General features: G+C 42.9%; 1 protein-coding gene across 4 annotated transcripts in view; it reads left to right on the top strand.

Moving 5' to 3' along the window:
- The window catches only part of MRAP2 (melanocortin 2 receptor accessory protein 2), a 79,987-nt gene that overhangs the window by 62,918 nt on the left and 1,606 nt on the right, over positions 1-15,463 (top strand). The gene's annotated exons all lie outside the window — the stretch shown is intronic.

Raw genomic sequence — 15,463 nt, 5'->3', positions numbered from 1 at the left:
GTCCAGACTCAGGTGCTGGTTGAGTGGGACCTGTTTTCCTCCTAGCACTTTGCCTCTTGCCTCTGAGGCTTCTTTTCAAGTGAACCTTCATCCACCTGGGTTTCTTGGTCTTTCCTGTATTCTTAGTGCTGATCCTGGCTCAATGTTTGGTTTGAAAGATTATTAATTAGGATGGATTTTCTCCTTATTCCCAAAAGAATTTCGGTGACTCACCAGACTGAAAACAATGAAAAAGGACAATAACAAAAATAGGATGAAAGCTAGCTTAAAAAACATTTCAAGGAGCAGAGAAATCATTGTAACTGGATACTCGACTAAATTGTTTAATTATTCACTGATTTAGCACTAAATTTCCTCAAAATGAGATAAAGTGGAAACAGTAAGGATTATAAAATTTTCATGGTGTGGTAAAGAACATCTGTGATGGGCTTTGGATTTATGGAGGAAATGACTGCATGGATGCTTAATGAATGTTGAATACCATCAAAACATAATTGGTCGGTTATGGTTTGAAAAAACTCAGAAATGTCTTAGAGACTTTTTTTAATCCCAACTCTTCCAAAAAAAGGAAAAAATAACAACTTGTTTGATACCTTGTCAGTCAGTTCCAGAAGGCAACAGATAGCACATTCAAATTAGGTAATTAGAACTTTTTAAAAAATTAATTTTCTTATTGAAATGTAGTTGATTTACAATGTTGTGTTAATTTCTGCTCTCCAGCAGAGTGACTCAGTTATACACATATTTCTGTTTCTTTAGTATTATTTTCCATAATGATTTATCCCAGGGTACTGAATGTGGTCCTCTGTTTTATACAGTAGGATCTTTCTTTTTATCCATTCTATATCTATTAGTTTGCATTTACTAGTCCCAAACTCGCAACCCATTCCCCTGTTACCTTGGCAACCACAAGGCAATCTCTATGAGTCTATTTCTGTTTCATAGATAGGTTCATTTGCACCATATTTTAGATTCTACATATAAGTGATATCATATGGTATTTGTCTTTTTCTTTCTGACTTACTTCACTTAGTGTGATAATCTCTAGTTGCATCGATGTTGCTGCAAACGGCTTATTGCATTCTTTTTTATGGCTGAGTAATATTCCATTGTGTATATGTACCACATCTTCTCTATCCATTCATCTGTTGATGGACATTTAGGTTGTCTCTGTATCTCGGCTGTTGTGAATAGTGCTGCTGTGAACATCGGAGTGTATGTACCTTTTTGAATTAGAGCTTTTGACACAGGGACTAGTCACAAATTGTGGCCTGGGAAGAGAGCAGCCCCTCTTCCTGGATGGTGCAGGATGCCAGGGCTCAGAACACTGAGGAGTAGATGCCCTAAACCTGAAGGGCCCTGATTGTGTCCCAGGAGCCCTGCAGAGAGATCGGCTGAGAGGAGCAATGACCCAGGTCAAGGGACACAGCCCAGTGTGACCTCTTAGGGAGGGAGCCTCCAATAAATACCCAGACCTGTCTTTCCCCATCTTACCCCTTTCTCACCACTGCTCCCCACTGGCTGAGCACCACACCACTACCAGTGGCCAGAGCCTACATCAGAGATCAGTTTCCCAGGGCACAGAGCAGGGTGGGGAAGGGTAGGGAATGACCTGGAAGACTAAATGGAAGAAAGTGAACCCAAATCCTCACATTTCCATTCAGTGTCTCCCTTCATCCTCACAGCCTAGCAGTGGTGTTCTCGTTGTATCTCATCACACAGTCTGCAGTGTCTGCTGTTCAGTCTTCAGCCTGCAAACTCTTAACAACTAGTCATAAATAAAGGGAATAGTTCTGCCCATCACGCAGCTGTTTTCAGACATTAAGATCTGGGAGAAAAATTCAAACACATGTTAAATGAAAGTAAAAGACCATTTTATTGAAGGCTATGGAGATGGATGGTTGAGAATCTCTGGAATAGCCACTAAAAAATATGAACTTTCCCTTTTCTGTCTCCTTGTTTTTGTAAACATCTGCACATGCCTTTGCTTCAGTATATTGGTCCAAGGAATTTAGAAATATGGTGTGGATTACAGCAGTAGTAAAAGAAGCTGAGGACAAACTCAGGTTACGGCACAACTGGTAGAGTGATTGGGGAATGGTAAACCCCTTTATCTTCCTTCTCCTCAGAGAGCCAGATGGACTTTTGCACGGTTATTGAGATGTACTTGTTTGACATACAATGCACGTGATTTTATAGATGGGAACACCCTAGCTCAAAAGGGAGCATGACTTCCCATAATGAGTAATTTTGTGTTTGTCTAGGCCATGATATTTGGTAAAACATTATTCTAGATGTTTCTGTGAAGGTTTTTTTTTTAGGTGAGATCAGTCTTTTAGGAAGACTGATCATCTTCCATAATGAGGTTGGGCCTCATCCAACTGCAAAAGGCGTTCCTAGAAACAGATGGACCTCTGTCTAGCAAAAAGGAATTCTGGCAGAGGACTGCTTTCAGACTCAGACTACAGATCTTCCCTGAGTCTCCAGCCTGTCCAAACCCTACAGATTTTGAGCTTGCCTGTCTCCACCATCACATGAACCAATTTCTTAAACTAAATCTGTCCCCACTTCACCCTGAATGGATAGATAGATATAGAAATAAATGCGCACAGGCACACACACACATCGACACACACCCACACACACACCCAAACACCCCTGTTGGTTCTATTTCTCTGGATAACACTGACTAACACATTGCCTTAATATTTCACATTGACCCTGGGTAGCTGAGGCTTGTTTTTCCCCTTTTCCTGTTGGCAGTTTGTCCTTCTAATACATTATTTCTCTTTTGATGGTGATTCTGAGTCGTCTCAAAGAACAGGGGTCATTGTAACCCTCCATGCTTTTGGTGAGGTTAAGGAGAAAGTTTGACCTTTTTATTTTTACTTTTAATGAAACGATGGATCAGCCCTCAGGGCCACACTTTAAATGTTTTTCTGAAGCAGTGTAAGACATGCATTTGGCTATAGTATGTCAAAATCAAACTGAATGATACAGACATATGGAAAAATCCCTAAATGGAGCAATTAAGAATGGTTTTATATCTTAGTAAACTTGACATTTATTTGGCAGGAAATATTTCTTGTAAAATAGACATTATCCAAGCAGCCAACTTTAATATAAAACAGTTTTAAGTTTGCCCCTGATAATTAGATATGGAGGACATAATGATAAATCACTGAGAATAATGCTACGAACATTTTTTGACATTTACCATCTGCCAGGGTCTGTTAATCACTTTATAGTATAATCTCACTAAATTCTCACTGAAAGATGAAGTAAATCACATAGGATTTATCCTGTAAAATCTCACTTTATAGATGAGAAAAAGGAGACTGAATCACTCATATAAGGATTCACAGGTTTAAAAAAAACTATGCATATTAAAAAGCAGAGACATTGCTTTGCCAACAAATGTCCATATAGTCAAAGCTATGGTTTTCCCAGTAGTCACGTATGGATGTGAGAGTTGGACCATAAAGAAGTCTGAGTTCTGAAGAATTGATGCTTTTGAACTGTGGTGTTGGAGAAGACTCTTGAAGAGTCCCTTTGACTGCAAGGAGATCAAACCAGTCAATCCTAAAGGAAATCAGTCCTGAATATTCATTGGAAGGACTGATGCTGAAACTGAAGCTCCAATACTTTGACCACTTGATGCAAAGAGCCAATTCATTACAAAAGACCCTGATGCTGGGAAAGATTGAAGGCAAGAGGAGAAGGGGATGACAGAGGATGAGATGGTTGGATGGCATCACTGACTCAATGGACATGAGTTTGCGCAAACTCCGGGAGACAGTGAAGGACAGGGAAGCCTAGCGTGCTGCAGTCCATGGGGGCTTGAAGAGTCAGACACAACTGAGCGACTGAACAACAACAACAACAAATGGAGCCAAGCCTCAAACTAAAGTCTCTTTGAAGCTCCTGTTGTTAACCCTACATTAAATGATTTCATATCAGTAATATTAAATCTTTTTCTCTTACAGCAACGATATAAGCAAGAAATCAGATTTGTTTTCTTTTATCACATATTGGATCAAGCATGGGCTCTGGAGTCAAACATTGCCAGATTTACTGGAATAATTTACTGGATTCTTAACCTCTTTGTACTTGATGATTCCTTACTTGTAAAAATATAGTATCTGCCTGCTAGGGTTACTGTAAAGATTGAGTGGACTGATGCCTATAGAACTGCTGGTATGCACTAGCCTCACAGCAGGCAGCCCTCAATGAAGATCAGTCCACTCCTGCATGGCTCATGGCATCCTGGGGAGGGCAGAGGGGTACAGGTAAAGAGTAGGAAGGAACAGAAGATTCTCATCCTCCCACAGGACAGTCAGGCCCTAAGCTTTCATGTTGGAGCTACATGTGCCAAATGTGACTTTGTTCTACCCTGGCTTCACCTCACCTTGGGTATGTCTCAGAAAAAGTTGTTTTTCAGTCACTCAGTTGTGTCCAACTCTTTGCGACCCCATGGACTGCAGCATGCCAGGCTTCCTTGTCCTTAAATGTCTCCCAGAGTTTACTCAAACTCATGTCCATTGAGTCAGTGATGCCATCCAACCATCTCATCCTCTGTCATCCCCTTCTCCTCCTGCCCTCAATCTTTCCCCACATCAGGGTCTTTTTCAATGAGTTGGCTCTTCACATCAGGTGGCCAAAGTATTGGAGCTTCAGCTTCACTATCAGTCCTTCCAATGAATGTTCAGGACTGATTTCCTTTAGGATTGACTGGTTTGATCTCCTTGCAGTTCAAGAGACTCTCAAGAGTCTTTTCCAGCACCACAGTTCAAAAGCATCAATTCTTCAGAACTCAGACTTCTTTATGGTCCAACTCTCATATCTATACATGACTACTGGGAAAACCATAGCTTTGACTATACGGACCTTTGTTGGCAAAGCAATATCTTTGTGTGAAGAAAGAGTAAGATGATTTTAGAAAGGAGACTAAGTAGAGAGTCTTAGTCATGGCTCGAATGTCTGAATTCTAACAGCTTTAGGTAACAAGGTCTCTGGGTTGTGGGTCACAAAAAACAATTGCTTCAAGTAAGATATCAGGCAGTTTCCTTTTGGAATATGACTCAGTTCAGTTCAGTTCAGTTGCTCAGTCATGTCTGACTCTTTGCGACCCTGTGGACTGCAGCATGCTAGGCCTCCCTGTCCATCACCAACTCCAGGAGATTACTCAAACTCATCTCCATTGAGTCAGTGATTCCATCCAACCATCTCATCCTCTGTTGTCCCCTTCTCCTGTCTTCAATCTTTCCCAGCATCAGGGTCTTTTCAAATGAGTCAGTTCTTCCCATCAGGTGGCCAAAGTATTGGAATTTCAGCTTCAGCATCAGTCCTTCCAATGAATGTTCAGGACTGATTTCCTTTAGGATGGACTGGTTTTATCTCCTTGCTGTCCAAGGGATTCTCAAGAGTCTTCTCCAACACCACAGTTCAAAAGCGTCAAGTCTGCGGCACTCAGCTTTGCTTATAGACCAACTCTCACATCCATACATGACTACTGGAAAAACCAAAGCTTTGACTAGACAGACCTTTGTTGGCAAAGGAATGTCTCTGCTTTTTAATATGTTGTCTAGGTTGGTCATAACTTTTCTTCCAAGGAGCAAGCGTCTTTCAATTTCATGGCTGCAATCACCATCTGCACTGTTTCCACTGTTTCCCCATCTATTTGCCATGAAGTGATGGGACCAGATGCCATGATCTTAGTTTTCTGAATGTTGAGTTTTAAGCCAGCTTTTTCACTCTCCTCTTTCACTTTCATCAAGAGGCTCTTTAGTTCTTCTTCACTTTCTGCCATAAAGGTGGTGTCATCTGCATATCTGAGGTTATTGATATTTCTCCCAGCAATCTTGATTCCAGCCTGTGCTTCATCCAGTCCAGCATTTCTCATGATGTACTCTGCATATAAGTTAAATAAGCAGCGTGACAATATACAGCCTTGACATACTCCTTTCCCAATTTGGAACCAGTTTGTTGTTCCATGTCCATTTCTAACTGTTGCTTCTTGACCTGCATACAGATTTCTCAGGAGACAGGTCAGGTGGTCTGGTATTCCTATCTCTTGAAGAATATCCCACAGTTTGTTGTGATCTACACAGTCAGAGGCTTTGGCATAGTCAATAAAGCAGAGGTAGATATTTTTCTGGAACTCTCTTGCTTTTTTGATGATCCAACAGATGTTGGCAATTTGATCTCTGGTTCCTCTGCCTTTTCTAAATCCAGCTTGAACATCTCTTAAGTTCACGGTTCATGTACTGTTGAAGCCTGGCTTGGAGAATTTTGAGTACCACTTCTGATTAAGGCCCCCACTCAGAAGTAACTAGTGTTGAATCTGCCACTTAGTTCTATCTTTTTCTCCATGGAGACATCCTGGGCAGACTGAATGGCTGACCTATGGAAAGAGTGTGTGAATCTCCTTGGAAGGAGTAAGACATAAGGATGGCAAATAAGCTTCTTCCCTGAAGTTTACAATTTGGGGCCATTTTATCATGAGAACTTCAATTCCAGAATCACTGTCCACTCAGTGGCTTCTGTTAAGGAGAGGATGTGTCATAATGAGATTATGAGACAGAAGTAAACAGTTCTCTAAATCTCACTGTAATGCAACCACATGTTTACATTCTATTCAAGCTACATGTCTTCTGAGGGTTGGCAAGGGGTGGACCGATGCTTCTTCATCGTAGCTGCAGTGTTTCTAAGGTTCAGCCTCCTGAATTGCTATGACAAGGAGTGGGGCACGTGGAGAACTCACACCTGCTGGTCTGTTCTTCATCCAGGAAGTGGCACGCATCCCTTCTTCTCACAGCTCATTGTCCAGGACTAGCCACACCCACCTGACTACCAGGCTGGGGAGGGTAATCTGTATGCCCAGGAGGAGACTCAGATAAGGATGAGTGCTGGTAAAGCAGACAGCAGAGGGAGAAAGACTCTTATAAAGCTGCCATCATGCCTTTTTAAAAAGCTTTTAGGTCCAAGAAGTAGCTTTAATGGGGATTATTTTCCCATGGAATATCTGCTGTTGTATGGGGTGGGGGTGGGGCCTCTCACTTGAATCCTTTATGGACAGTCAGGATAAAAGAACCATTTTTCCTGTGCTTTCTCCACTGAGGAGCCATTTACTCTCTTTGCCGTCTTGTTAAAGCATCATAATCGCCTCATTGTCATAAATCTGCCAGAGAGAGTAAGGGAAAGTCCTGGGTTGCATTTTATGTTGAATATTTTGGACTTCTTAAAAAAAATGATCAACTCTCAGACATCGTACACCTCAGATATCCTCATTTTGTGTAGCCTTTGCTAAGTACACTTGTCTAGGTGGGGATGATCTTTTTTTTAGAGATGAGGACGGTATTGCTCATGACTTTGCAAAAATGGAAATTGCATTTTACCTGGAGTTGCCATTTACCTGAGTATGATTCTCACCCAAGCATGGGTATAGCACACCTAAAAGCTAACAGCTGGAGACTGTGCTCAAGGTCTTCGATAATGACCAAGGTCACAGGAACCAGCTGAATGCAGACATAGCAGGTTGTTCCTAAGGAATATCTGTTATTCTGAGAGGTCTCCATATATCAACAGGTAAAAAATCCCACTGCTTTATATATCTGATTCAAGTTATACATCTTTGTTCAGGAGTTCCTTTTAATTCTCCATCAATGAAGAGGTATTTCCTGAGTGCATAGCTACGGCTTACCCAGGACGTGCTGAGGGTCATTCTAAGGTAGTAGAGTCTTTCCTCAGAGACTGACATCTCCCTGGCAAGTCAGAACTACCAATGAAAGCAACCAAGAGGCACTAGTGTGCACATGCGCGCACACACACACACACACACACACACACACACACACACACAAGGGTTTGGTTGGTGCCTCTGCTAGGGCATGAAGCTCTCAGGACAGGCTATGGCTCCAGAAATGGTTATTATCATTTTCTCACTGGTGGTTCATCACAAGAGTTTTCACTCTTAGTAGGTCTTTGTTTGGCTTATGCATCTCTGAAAGTCCACTGGAAGTCACTGCCGGAAATAGTAGGTGCCCACAGGCTGGACTGCCCACCACTTTTTTATGAGTGGGGCAAACCTGACAGTAGTGAAGGCATGCTAAGACTCGTAGCAGCAGGCAGTCCATTTGTAAAAACTCATTATAAATCTGTAAAATTCCTAAAGGAGTAACGCAGAGCCTTATGGGTGTTTTCCCTCTGCCGGTGAAGGTGGGAGTAGTCTGACCTCCTGACTTGATTTGTCTTAGGGTCACAGAGGAAGGAACACGTCCCTAAATACTGGAGGTGGCTGTGCCTTTCCCAGAAATCAGGGCTCCAGACCACCTGCAGATACAACTGTCCCGGGTACTGATTGAGGGTCTAATGACAGCAAGTCCCTTTGAGAGATGCAGAGATGAGTGGAATACAGCACAGCAGCATATAGGAGAGAAAAGATCACACCAAACAGCTCTGACATGAGACAGGAAGGGCTGCACCCCGTATATGACTGATCTATTCACTAAGTAGTGTCTGACTCTTTGAGACCCCATGGACTGTAGCCCACCAGGCTCCCTGTCCATGGGATTTCCCAGGCAAGAATACTGGAGTGGGTTGCCGTTTCCTCCTCCAGGGGATCTTTCCAACGCAGGGATCAAACCCACATCTCCTGTGTCTCTGCATTGGAGGTGGATTATTTACCACTGAGCCTCCTGGTAAACTGGTGTAAGAGAAGATTGATTAAATAGGACAGGAGCCCAGAGAAGGGGAAGAGTCCTTCCTGTTGGGAGATCAAAAAGTCCGTGGAGGTGAGGACATGGGAGCTGGATAGCAAAGGACAGATTTGATTTTGACAGGAGTAGAAGGAACAGCACAAGCAAAGGCACAAAGGGGGACCATCCTGCCGGCTTTGGGGGACAGGCAGATCCCATGTGGCTGGACTGTAGGGTTAGCGAGGGGACTGGTGGGAGCAGACACTGGAAAGGCCACGTGATGTGGGAGTGGACTCTCTGAAAGATCAGGAAGAAGGATTTGGGGAATCAATGAGTTTGTGAGCAGGGGAGTGTCATGGAAGCAGATGACGTTCCCTGCAGGTGCTGGTGGACTGGATGGGTCCTCGTGAGGGAGGATCTCTGATCTGGTTCAGGGATTACATGACACAACCCAGAGTGAGAAGAAGAAAAGAATCGGAACAGTCTGAACAGTCTTTTTACTCTGACTGGTGGAGTTCGGGAATATTGCAATCAATAGATTAGGTACAAATTGCATTTCTTACAACAAGCTGAAAATGAGGAATACAGATTCTTAAATAAGTGAAGCAAATGATTTTTAGGTTCTACCAAAATCAACAGTTGTCATTTTTCTAAAGTTAGTATGACACAGGAAAATTTCTTGCAAACATACTAGCTTGATCTCAATTTCATGATGACAAGGTATAGAATAGGTAGGACTGTGGCAAATATAATGAAAGGCACTAAAATCCTTGGTGATTCTGAATTTTCTAATTTTCTGAGCCTGTTCGAGCTCCTATAAATACCATGGATATTTGCTAGATGGTTTGTTAAGTAACAGAAGTTTATTTCTCACAGTTTTGGAGGCTGAAAAGTCCAAGGTTAACGTGCTGGCAGATTCGGTGTCTGGTGAGGACTTCTTCCCTGGCTCATAGATGCTAGATTTCTCGCTGTGTCCTCATATGGGGGAAGGAATGAGGACTCTCTCTCTCTCTCTCTCTGGGGCCTCTTTTATCTGGGCCCTAGTCCCATTCATAAGATGAATCACTTCATTTCCCAGAGGCCTTGCCTCCTGATACCATCACTTGGGGGATTAAGTTTCAACATAGAAATTTTGGAGGGACATACATTCAGTCTCTAGCACACGTCTTCTTCCGTTTTCTTTCTCTTTATGATACTTCTGACATGATATTACTTGCTAGCTCAGTCAACATCTCAAAGTTTCTTGTTCTTTCAATATTCCAGTTGTTGAAGCTTCTGGCTTGAATTATCACTTTAATCAAGGTGGTATTTAAGATGTGAGCCTTGTAATTTTTCATTTTCACAAATGTAACCAAGACAGAACAAGTTGGTCTTAAAACTGTTTTGACTCCGCTAGTAGGTACCAGTGAGCATTATTTTTCCATATGTCAACTGAGTTTGAGAAGATGGGAAGGTTGCAACTAGCCCTCTTCTGAGCAGCACCCAGATTACCCACCAGCAGATGCTTTATAAGGCTGGAAAGACATCCTTAACAATATGGTACATGTTTCCTGAAAACCGAACATCCAGCCACAAAATCCACCCCCTCCCACCCAATTAGTGAGCATCCTTTGAGGGCTTCCCTGGTGGCTCAGACAGTAAAGCGTCTGCCTGTGATGCGGGAGACCTGGGTTTGATCGCTGGGTCAGGAAGATCCCCTGGAGAAGGAAATGGCAACCCATTCCAGTACGCTTGCCTGGAAAATTCCATGGATGGGGGATCCTGGTGGGCTACAGTCCATGGGGTTGCAAAGAGTCAGATACGACTTCACTTTCACTTTTCTTTGATGTTTCAACATTGAGTGTACAAGGACATTTTCAGGTGTGACTCCTGAGGCCTGGTCTGCTTTAAAGACGGGGTAACCACTGGGTGGGGTAGAGAGGTTCATTGGTCTTTCCTGAAGCCATCTTACCAATAAATGGCAGGAAGTCTCCTTCATGGTATCTAAGACCCTGCAGCCTCCAAGGTGGGCCAGTTACAGAAGATGCAAAATGCCCTTTTAGTAGCTCTGTGGTCTGTGAGCTCCAACGACTCAGGGCAGGAGACACCATGAACGACTCTGGGACAGCTTGGGGGTATGGGGAGCACCATGGGCTGCAGTCAGAGCCAGTGTTTCCCTTGGGCAAAAACAGGTGCAAGGCAGACCTCAATGGGCTAGTTTGCCAAGTCTCTCATACCTCTGATGCTGGAGCCACACTCAAGATCTCTATTAATAGACACTTTCTCTATTTTTTTTTTGATTATGCTCTACATTTTACTTATGTTATTTAATCCACATGTTAGACCATCTCTCTATTAAGGCTCACCAGCCCTTGCTTTTAAGGCCTTCCCTGGATATGCCCTTGTATTGATTTCCAACCCTGTAGGCACTGTAGGAGAGGCCCCCTGCCAAGGCAAGAGAGGCTTTAGTTTCAAGATCTCTTCATGACTGATGTATTCATTCATTTAACAGAAATGTAAGAAGCAACTACTCTATGCCTAGTACTCTGCAGGGCACTGAGGACCCACACAAGAAACTACCCGCCCTCAAGAGCTCATCGTCTTAAAGAGGGTCCTAGGCAGAGAAAGAAAAGGGCTTAATGCAGAGTGAGAGGGCAGGTGGAGAGAGGCCCCCAGTCCTCTGGGAGAGATCCCAACTCATTGGAGGAGTCAGGGAAGGAGGTGGAACCAGAAATGTTTCATGAATGGCCCATTCATGGTTCCCATTTCAGGAAGGGCAGAGTAGTATGTTTCAGAATAACCTTGCATATAACAATGATAAAATCTGGACAAACTATAAAGAATGAGTATTGGAAGGCGTTGGAGAATGAACATTAGCAGACTAAACCAGAAAGGAGAAGTGCTTTTGGCCCTTGAAGGAAGGAACCTTCAGTAGTTTGTCTATGGTAATATGGCTTTACACCTGAAGGCTTTCAGTCTGCAAACCTGGTATATCTCTTCACATACTAAGCTCTTCCTTAATTTCCCTTTGCAATATTGAAATTTTCAGTGTACAGGTCTTACACATCCTTTGTTATATTTATTCCCAAGTATCCTATTTCTTGATGCTGCTGTGAATGTATTTTTTTTTCATTTTCTTATTGTTATTACCAGTGTGTAGAAATACAGAGATTTTTGTATAAGGTCAGTTGAAAAGAAAGTGCTGGTACAACAGAATAAACATATGAGAAAAAATGAACCTTGATCCCTGTTTCAACATGTATAATAAACCCAAAGTAAAAAACTCCTAGAACGGTTCAATCCAATAGAACTTTCTGTGATGACAGGAATGTTCTTTGTGTTGCCTGATTAGGTAGCCACTGGACTCATGTGGCTGTTGAGCACTTAAAACGTGAGTAATATGACTAAGAAATCGAATTTTAAATTTTACTTAAGTTTGAAGAGCCACCTGTGGCTGTTGGCTACTGTATTGGACAGGATGATTCTAGAAGAAAGCTTAGGAGAATATCTTTGTGAGTTTAGAGTTGGCAATTAGTTCTTAAGATGTAAAAGCACTAACATAGATGATAAAAGTTAGTAATTTGAAATTAACTGAAATGTAAAGCTGCTTATCAAAAGACATCTCTAAGAAAATGAAAATGCAGATCACAGATGAAAATGCTATTTTATTCAGACACAAAGACTATTTATTGCATGACTCCATTTGTATGAATTTCAAGAACAGGCTAATCTGCAGTGATAAAAATCAAAACAGATCAAGACTTTCCTGGCGGTCCAGTGGTTAAGACTCTGTGCTCCCAATGTAGGGCGCATGAGTTCAGTCCCTGGTTGGGGAGGTAAGATTCCTGCATGTCCTGCAGCGCCCCTCCCCACCCCCAACCTCACCCAAAACAAAAAACAAAACAGATTGCTTCTAGGAGGTATTGCCTCCAGGAGGTATAAATTGACTGGAAGTTTAAGAACAGGCAAAGCTAATCAATGGAAGTAGAAATCAGACCTGTGTTACCAGAAGGGGCTGGAAAATGAATGGAAGGAACCTTTCCAGAAGAAAAGAAACATTCTATATCTTGGTTAGAGGGGTGGTTACTTGGGTGTATGTGTCAATAAAAATACATTGAATTTTATATTTAAGATCTATGGATTTCAGTACATAGATTTTACTCAGTGATGGGATGAGTAGAAACTGAATTGAAACAAGCCATGTCCATGACCACAGTTTTTCACATACAGGTTTTTTAGTTTATTAGTCAAGGAAGGAAAGAGGAATAAAATGATGGTCTGTTGAGGTGTCTTAGACGGTAAAGAATTTGCCAGCAATAAGGAGACCCGGCTTCAATCCTTGGTCGGAAAGATCTTCTGGAGGAGGGAATGGCAACCCACTCCAGTATTCTTGCCTGGAGAACTCCATGGACAGAGGAGTCTGGCGGGCTAAAGTCCATGGGGTTGCAAAGAGTCAGACACGACTGAGTGACTAACACTTTCACTTTTCAGACTCTAAGAGAACAAAGATGGATTTTTCCTTTATTTTCATGAACGGAGAATCAGATTGTACTTTTATCACAAGGGGAGATCATGGGGAGAAAGATGAGTGGGGGTGAGGCAGGGAAGGCCTCTTACTGTCCACTGCCCGGGCTCTGCCCTGGGGAAGGGGCAAGATGCTCTGCTCCTGTGCCTTTGTTCTTCAGCAAGGGCTGGTGAGGAGGGAGGTGGTCAATGGCCCCAACTCATAATCCTGAGAACACGTAGCCTGGGTGATGGAGGAGCTGCTGTGCACAACTAGGCTGGCTTTCATATTCAGCTGATGCTCCAGATAGGCAGGAAGCGAGTCCTCAGAGCTTCTTAGCCGGGGATTGGGAGATGGCGTGACCCCAGCCATCCTAACCGAGCTTTTTTCTAACATGTTAATCCCCTCTTTTTCCTCATTGACATTTTAGTTTCTTAGGTCACAGGTTGTTGGCGCCATTCATCCCTCTTCTCAAACATCTTTTAAACTTGGGTGAAGTGACCACCAGGGGAAGAAAATTACTTACTGAAAGATAAAGACTACTTACATTTGCATTAAAGCACAATTCTGTCAGTCTCTCTCAAATGGTTTTTCTCTGAATTCTGAATACATCACCTATAAATGTTGTACTCTTGTATCAATCATTGATCTTTATATCACCTTTGCTGAGTGGGCAATGAGATTGGTTAATCAGGCTTATCACTAAAAGGAGGAACTCAGATTTCTGAGAGGAATTCCTCATCTGATGTCAGCTGGGTTGTCATGCAGGAGATAAACCTGATATAAAAGTGTCTCCGCTGCCTGGATTGCAAAGCTTCTAGAATTACTGAACTCTGAAATCCAGGTGATTCCTGATAATTTGGAGGTAAGTTTCTAAGAGCTGTAAATGGATCCTATATCGCCTACCCCATGACAGCTTGGTCATAAACGCTGTGTCGTGAGTCATCAATGGGATGGGGAGGAAGAGGTTTAAGAACTGAAGTCACTGAGATTACACATACGTTAAATGTAGACTCCAGAGCCTACTTGTTGTCAAGTTCTATTCTGGATTTGAAGGTGTGTTCAGACATGCTTCTTGACCTTATGGAGTCACTCTACCTGGGTGGGAGTCACTTTTATATCAATCTGGAAAGTATGGTGATTAAAGTAGGTGGGCTAGGGACTTCCGTGGTGGTCTAGTGGCTAAGACTCCTTGCTCCCAATGCACGGAGCCTGGTTCAATCCTTGTTTAGGGAACTAGATCCCACATGCCACAACTAAAGAACCTGCAAGCCACAACTATGACCTGGTGCAGATGAATTTTAGGTGGGCCATCAGGTTATTCAATTTGTATCTGCTCTTTCTGTCATGTACTTGCGGTGCTCATTGAGAGTTATTATATTCATCCATTCACCAATTTCTACCATTAAATTGCTAATTTGTTCCACACTAAATGAAACAGGGAATTAAGAAGCTGAATTTTTTCCCCACTCCTGTCACTGATTGTGTCAGTCAAGCAGGCAGTCTGACTGCTCCTTACCTTAGCTTCAGTTCAGTTCAGTTCAGTCGCTCAGTCGTGTCTGACTCTTTGCAACCCCATGAATCGCAGCACGCCAGGCCTCCCTGTCCATCACCAACTCGCGGAGTTTACCCAAACCCGTGTCCATCAAGTCGGTGATGCCATCCAGCCATCTCATCCTCTGTCGTCCCCTTCTCCCCCTGCCCCCAATCCTTCCCAGCATTAGGGTCTTTTCCAATGAGAAAAGACCTTAGCTTCTGCCTCTGTGAAATAGGTATAAGTTTTGGCCTAAGTGACTGCTCGGGTCAGTTTTGAGAATTGGGAGAGATCAATGGATATGGCAGTGCTTTGACAAACATGAAACTCACCCCTGTGGGATCGAATTGTTGTTCAGGCTGGTCTGATGTCGGCCAGCGGCTCTAAACCTGACCATGAGTAGTGTTCCTTGGGGATTCTAAGAAAATACAGATTACCTGTCCCTTCCACCAGAGATCCTGAGGGTCTGCAAGCAGGAATATTGCATTTTGAGAAGGCCTACAAGTAATTCTACTGCAGATAGAATACCAAGGGTCCCACTGAGAAATACTGGTGTATGATGCAGGATATAGAAGATCCCTCAGTGAAAAGCATCTTTTCAGGACGTCCCAAGGGCCCACACCTTGAGGCTTTTGCCTTGCGTTTATTTGTACGTCTTCAGAAGTGGTGTCTTTCAGTTTGATGCTTGTCTGCACTTTCTGTACAGGGAATTGCACTTCATAGATGTTGGAAACCATCATCCCACGGGTA

This window comes from Giraffa tippelskirchi, chromosome 9, assembly GCF_054371585.1.
Source record: "Giraffa tippelskirchi isolate mGirTip1 chromosome 9, T2T-mGirTip1v1.2.pri, whole genome shotgun sequence".
NCBI lineage: Eukaryota > Metazoa > Chordata > Mammalia > Artiodactyla > Giraffidae > Giraffa > Giraffa tippelskirchi.
The sequence above is the reverse complement of the archived record's forward strand: the minus strand, read 5'-3'. Positions and strand labels throughout refer to the sequence as shown.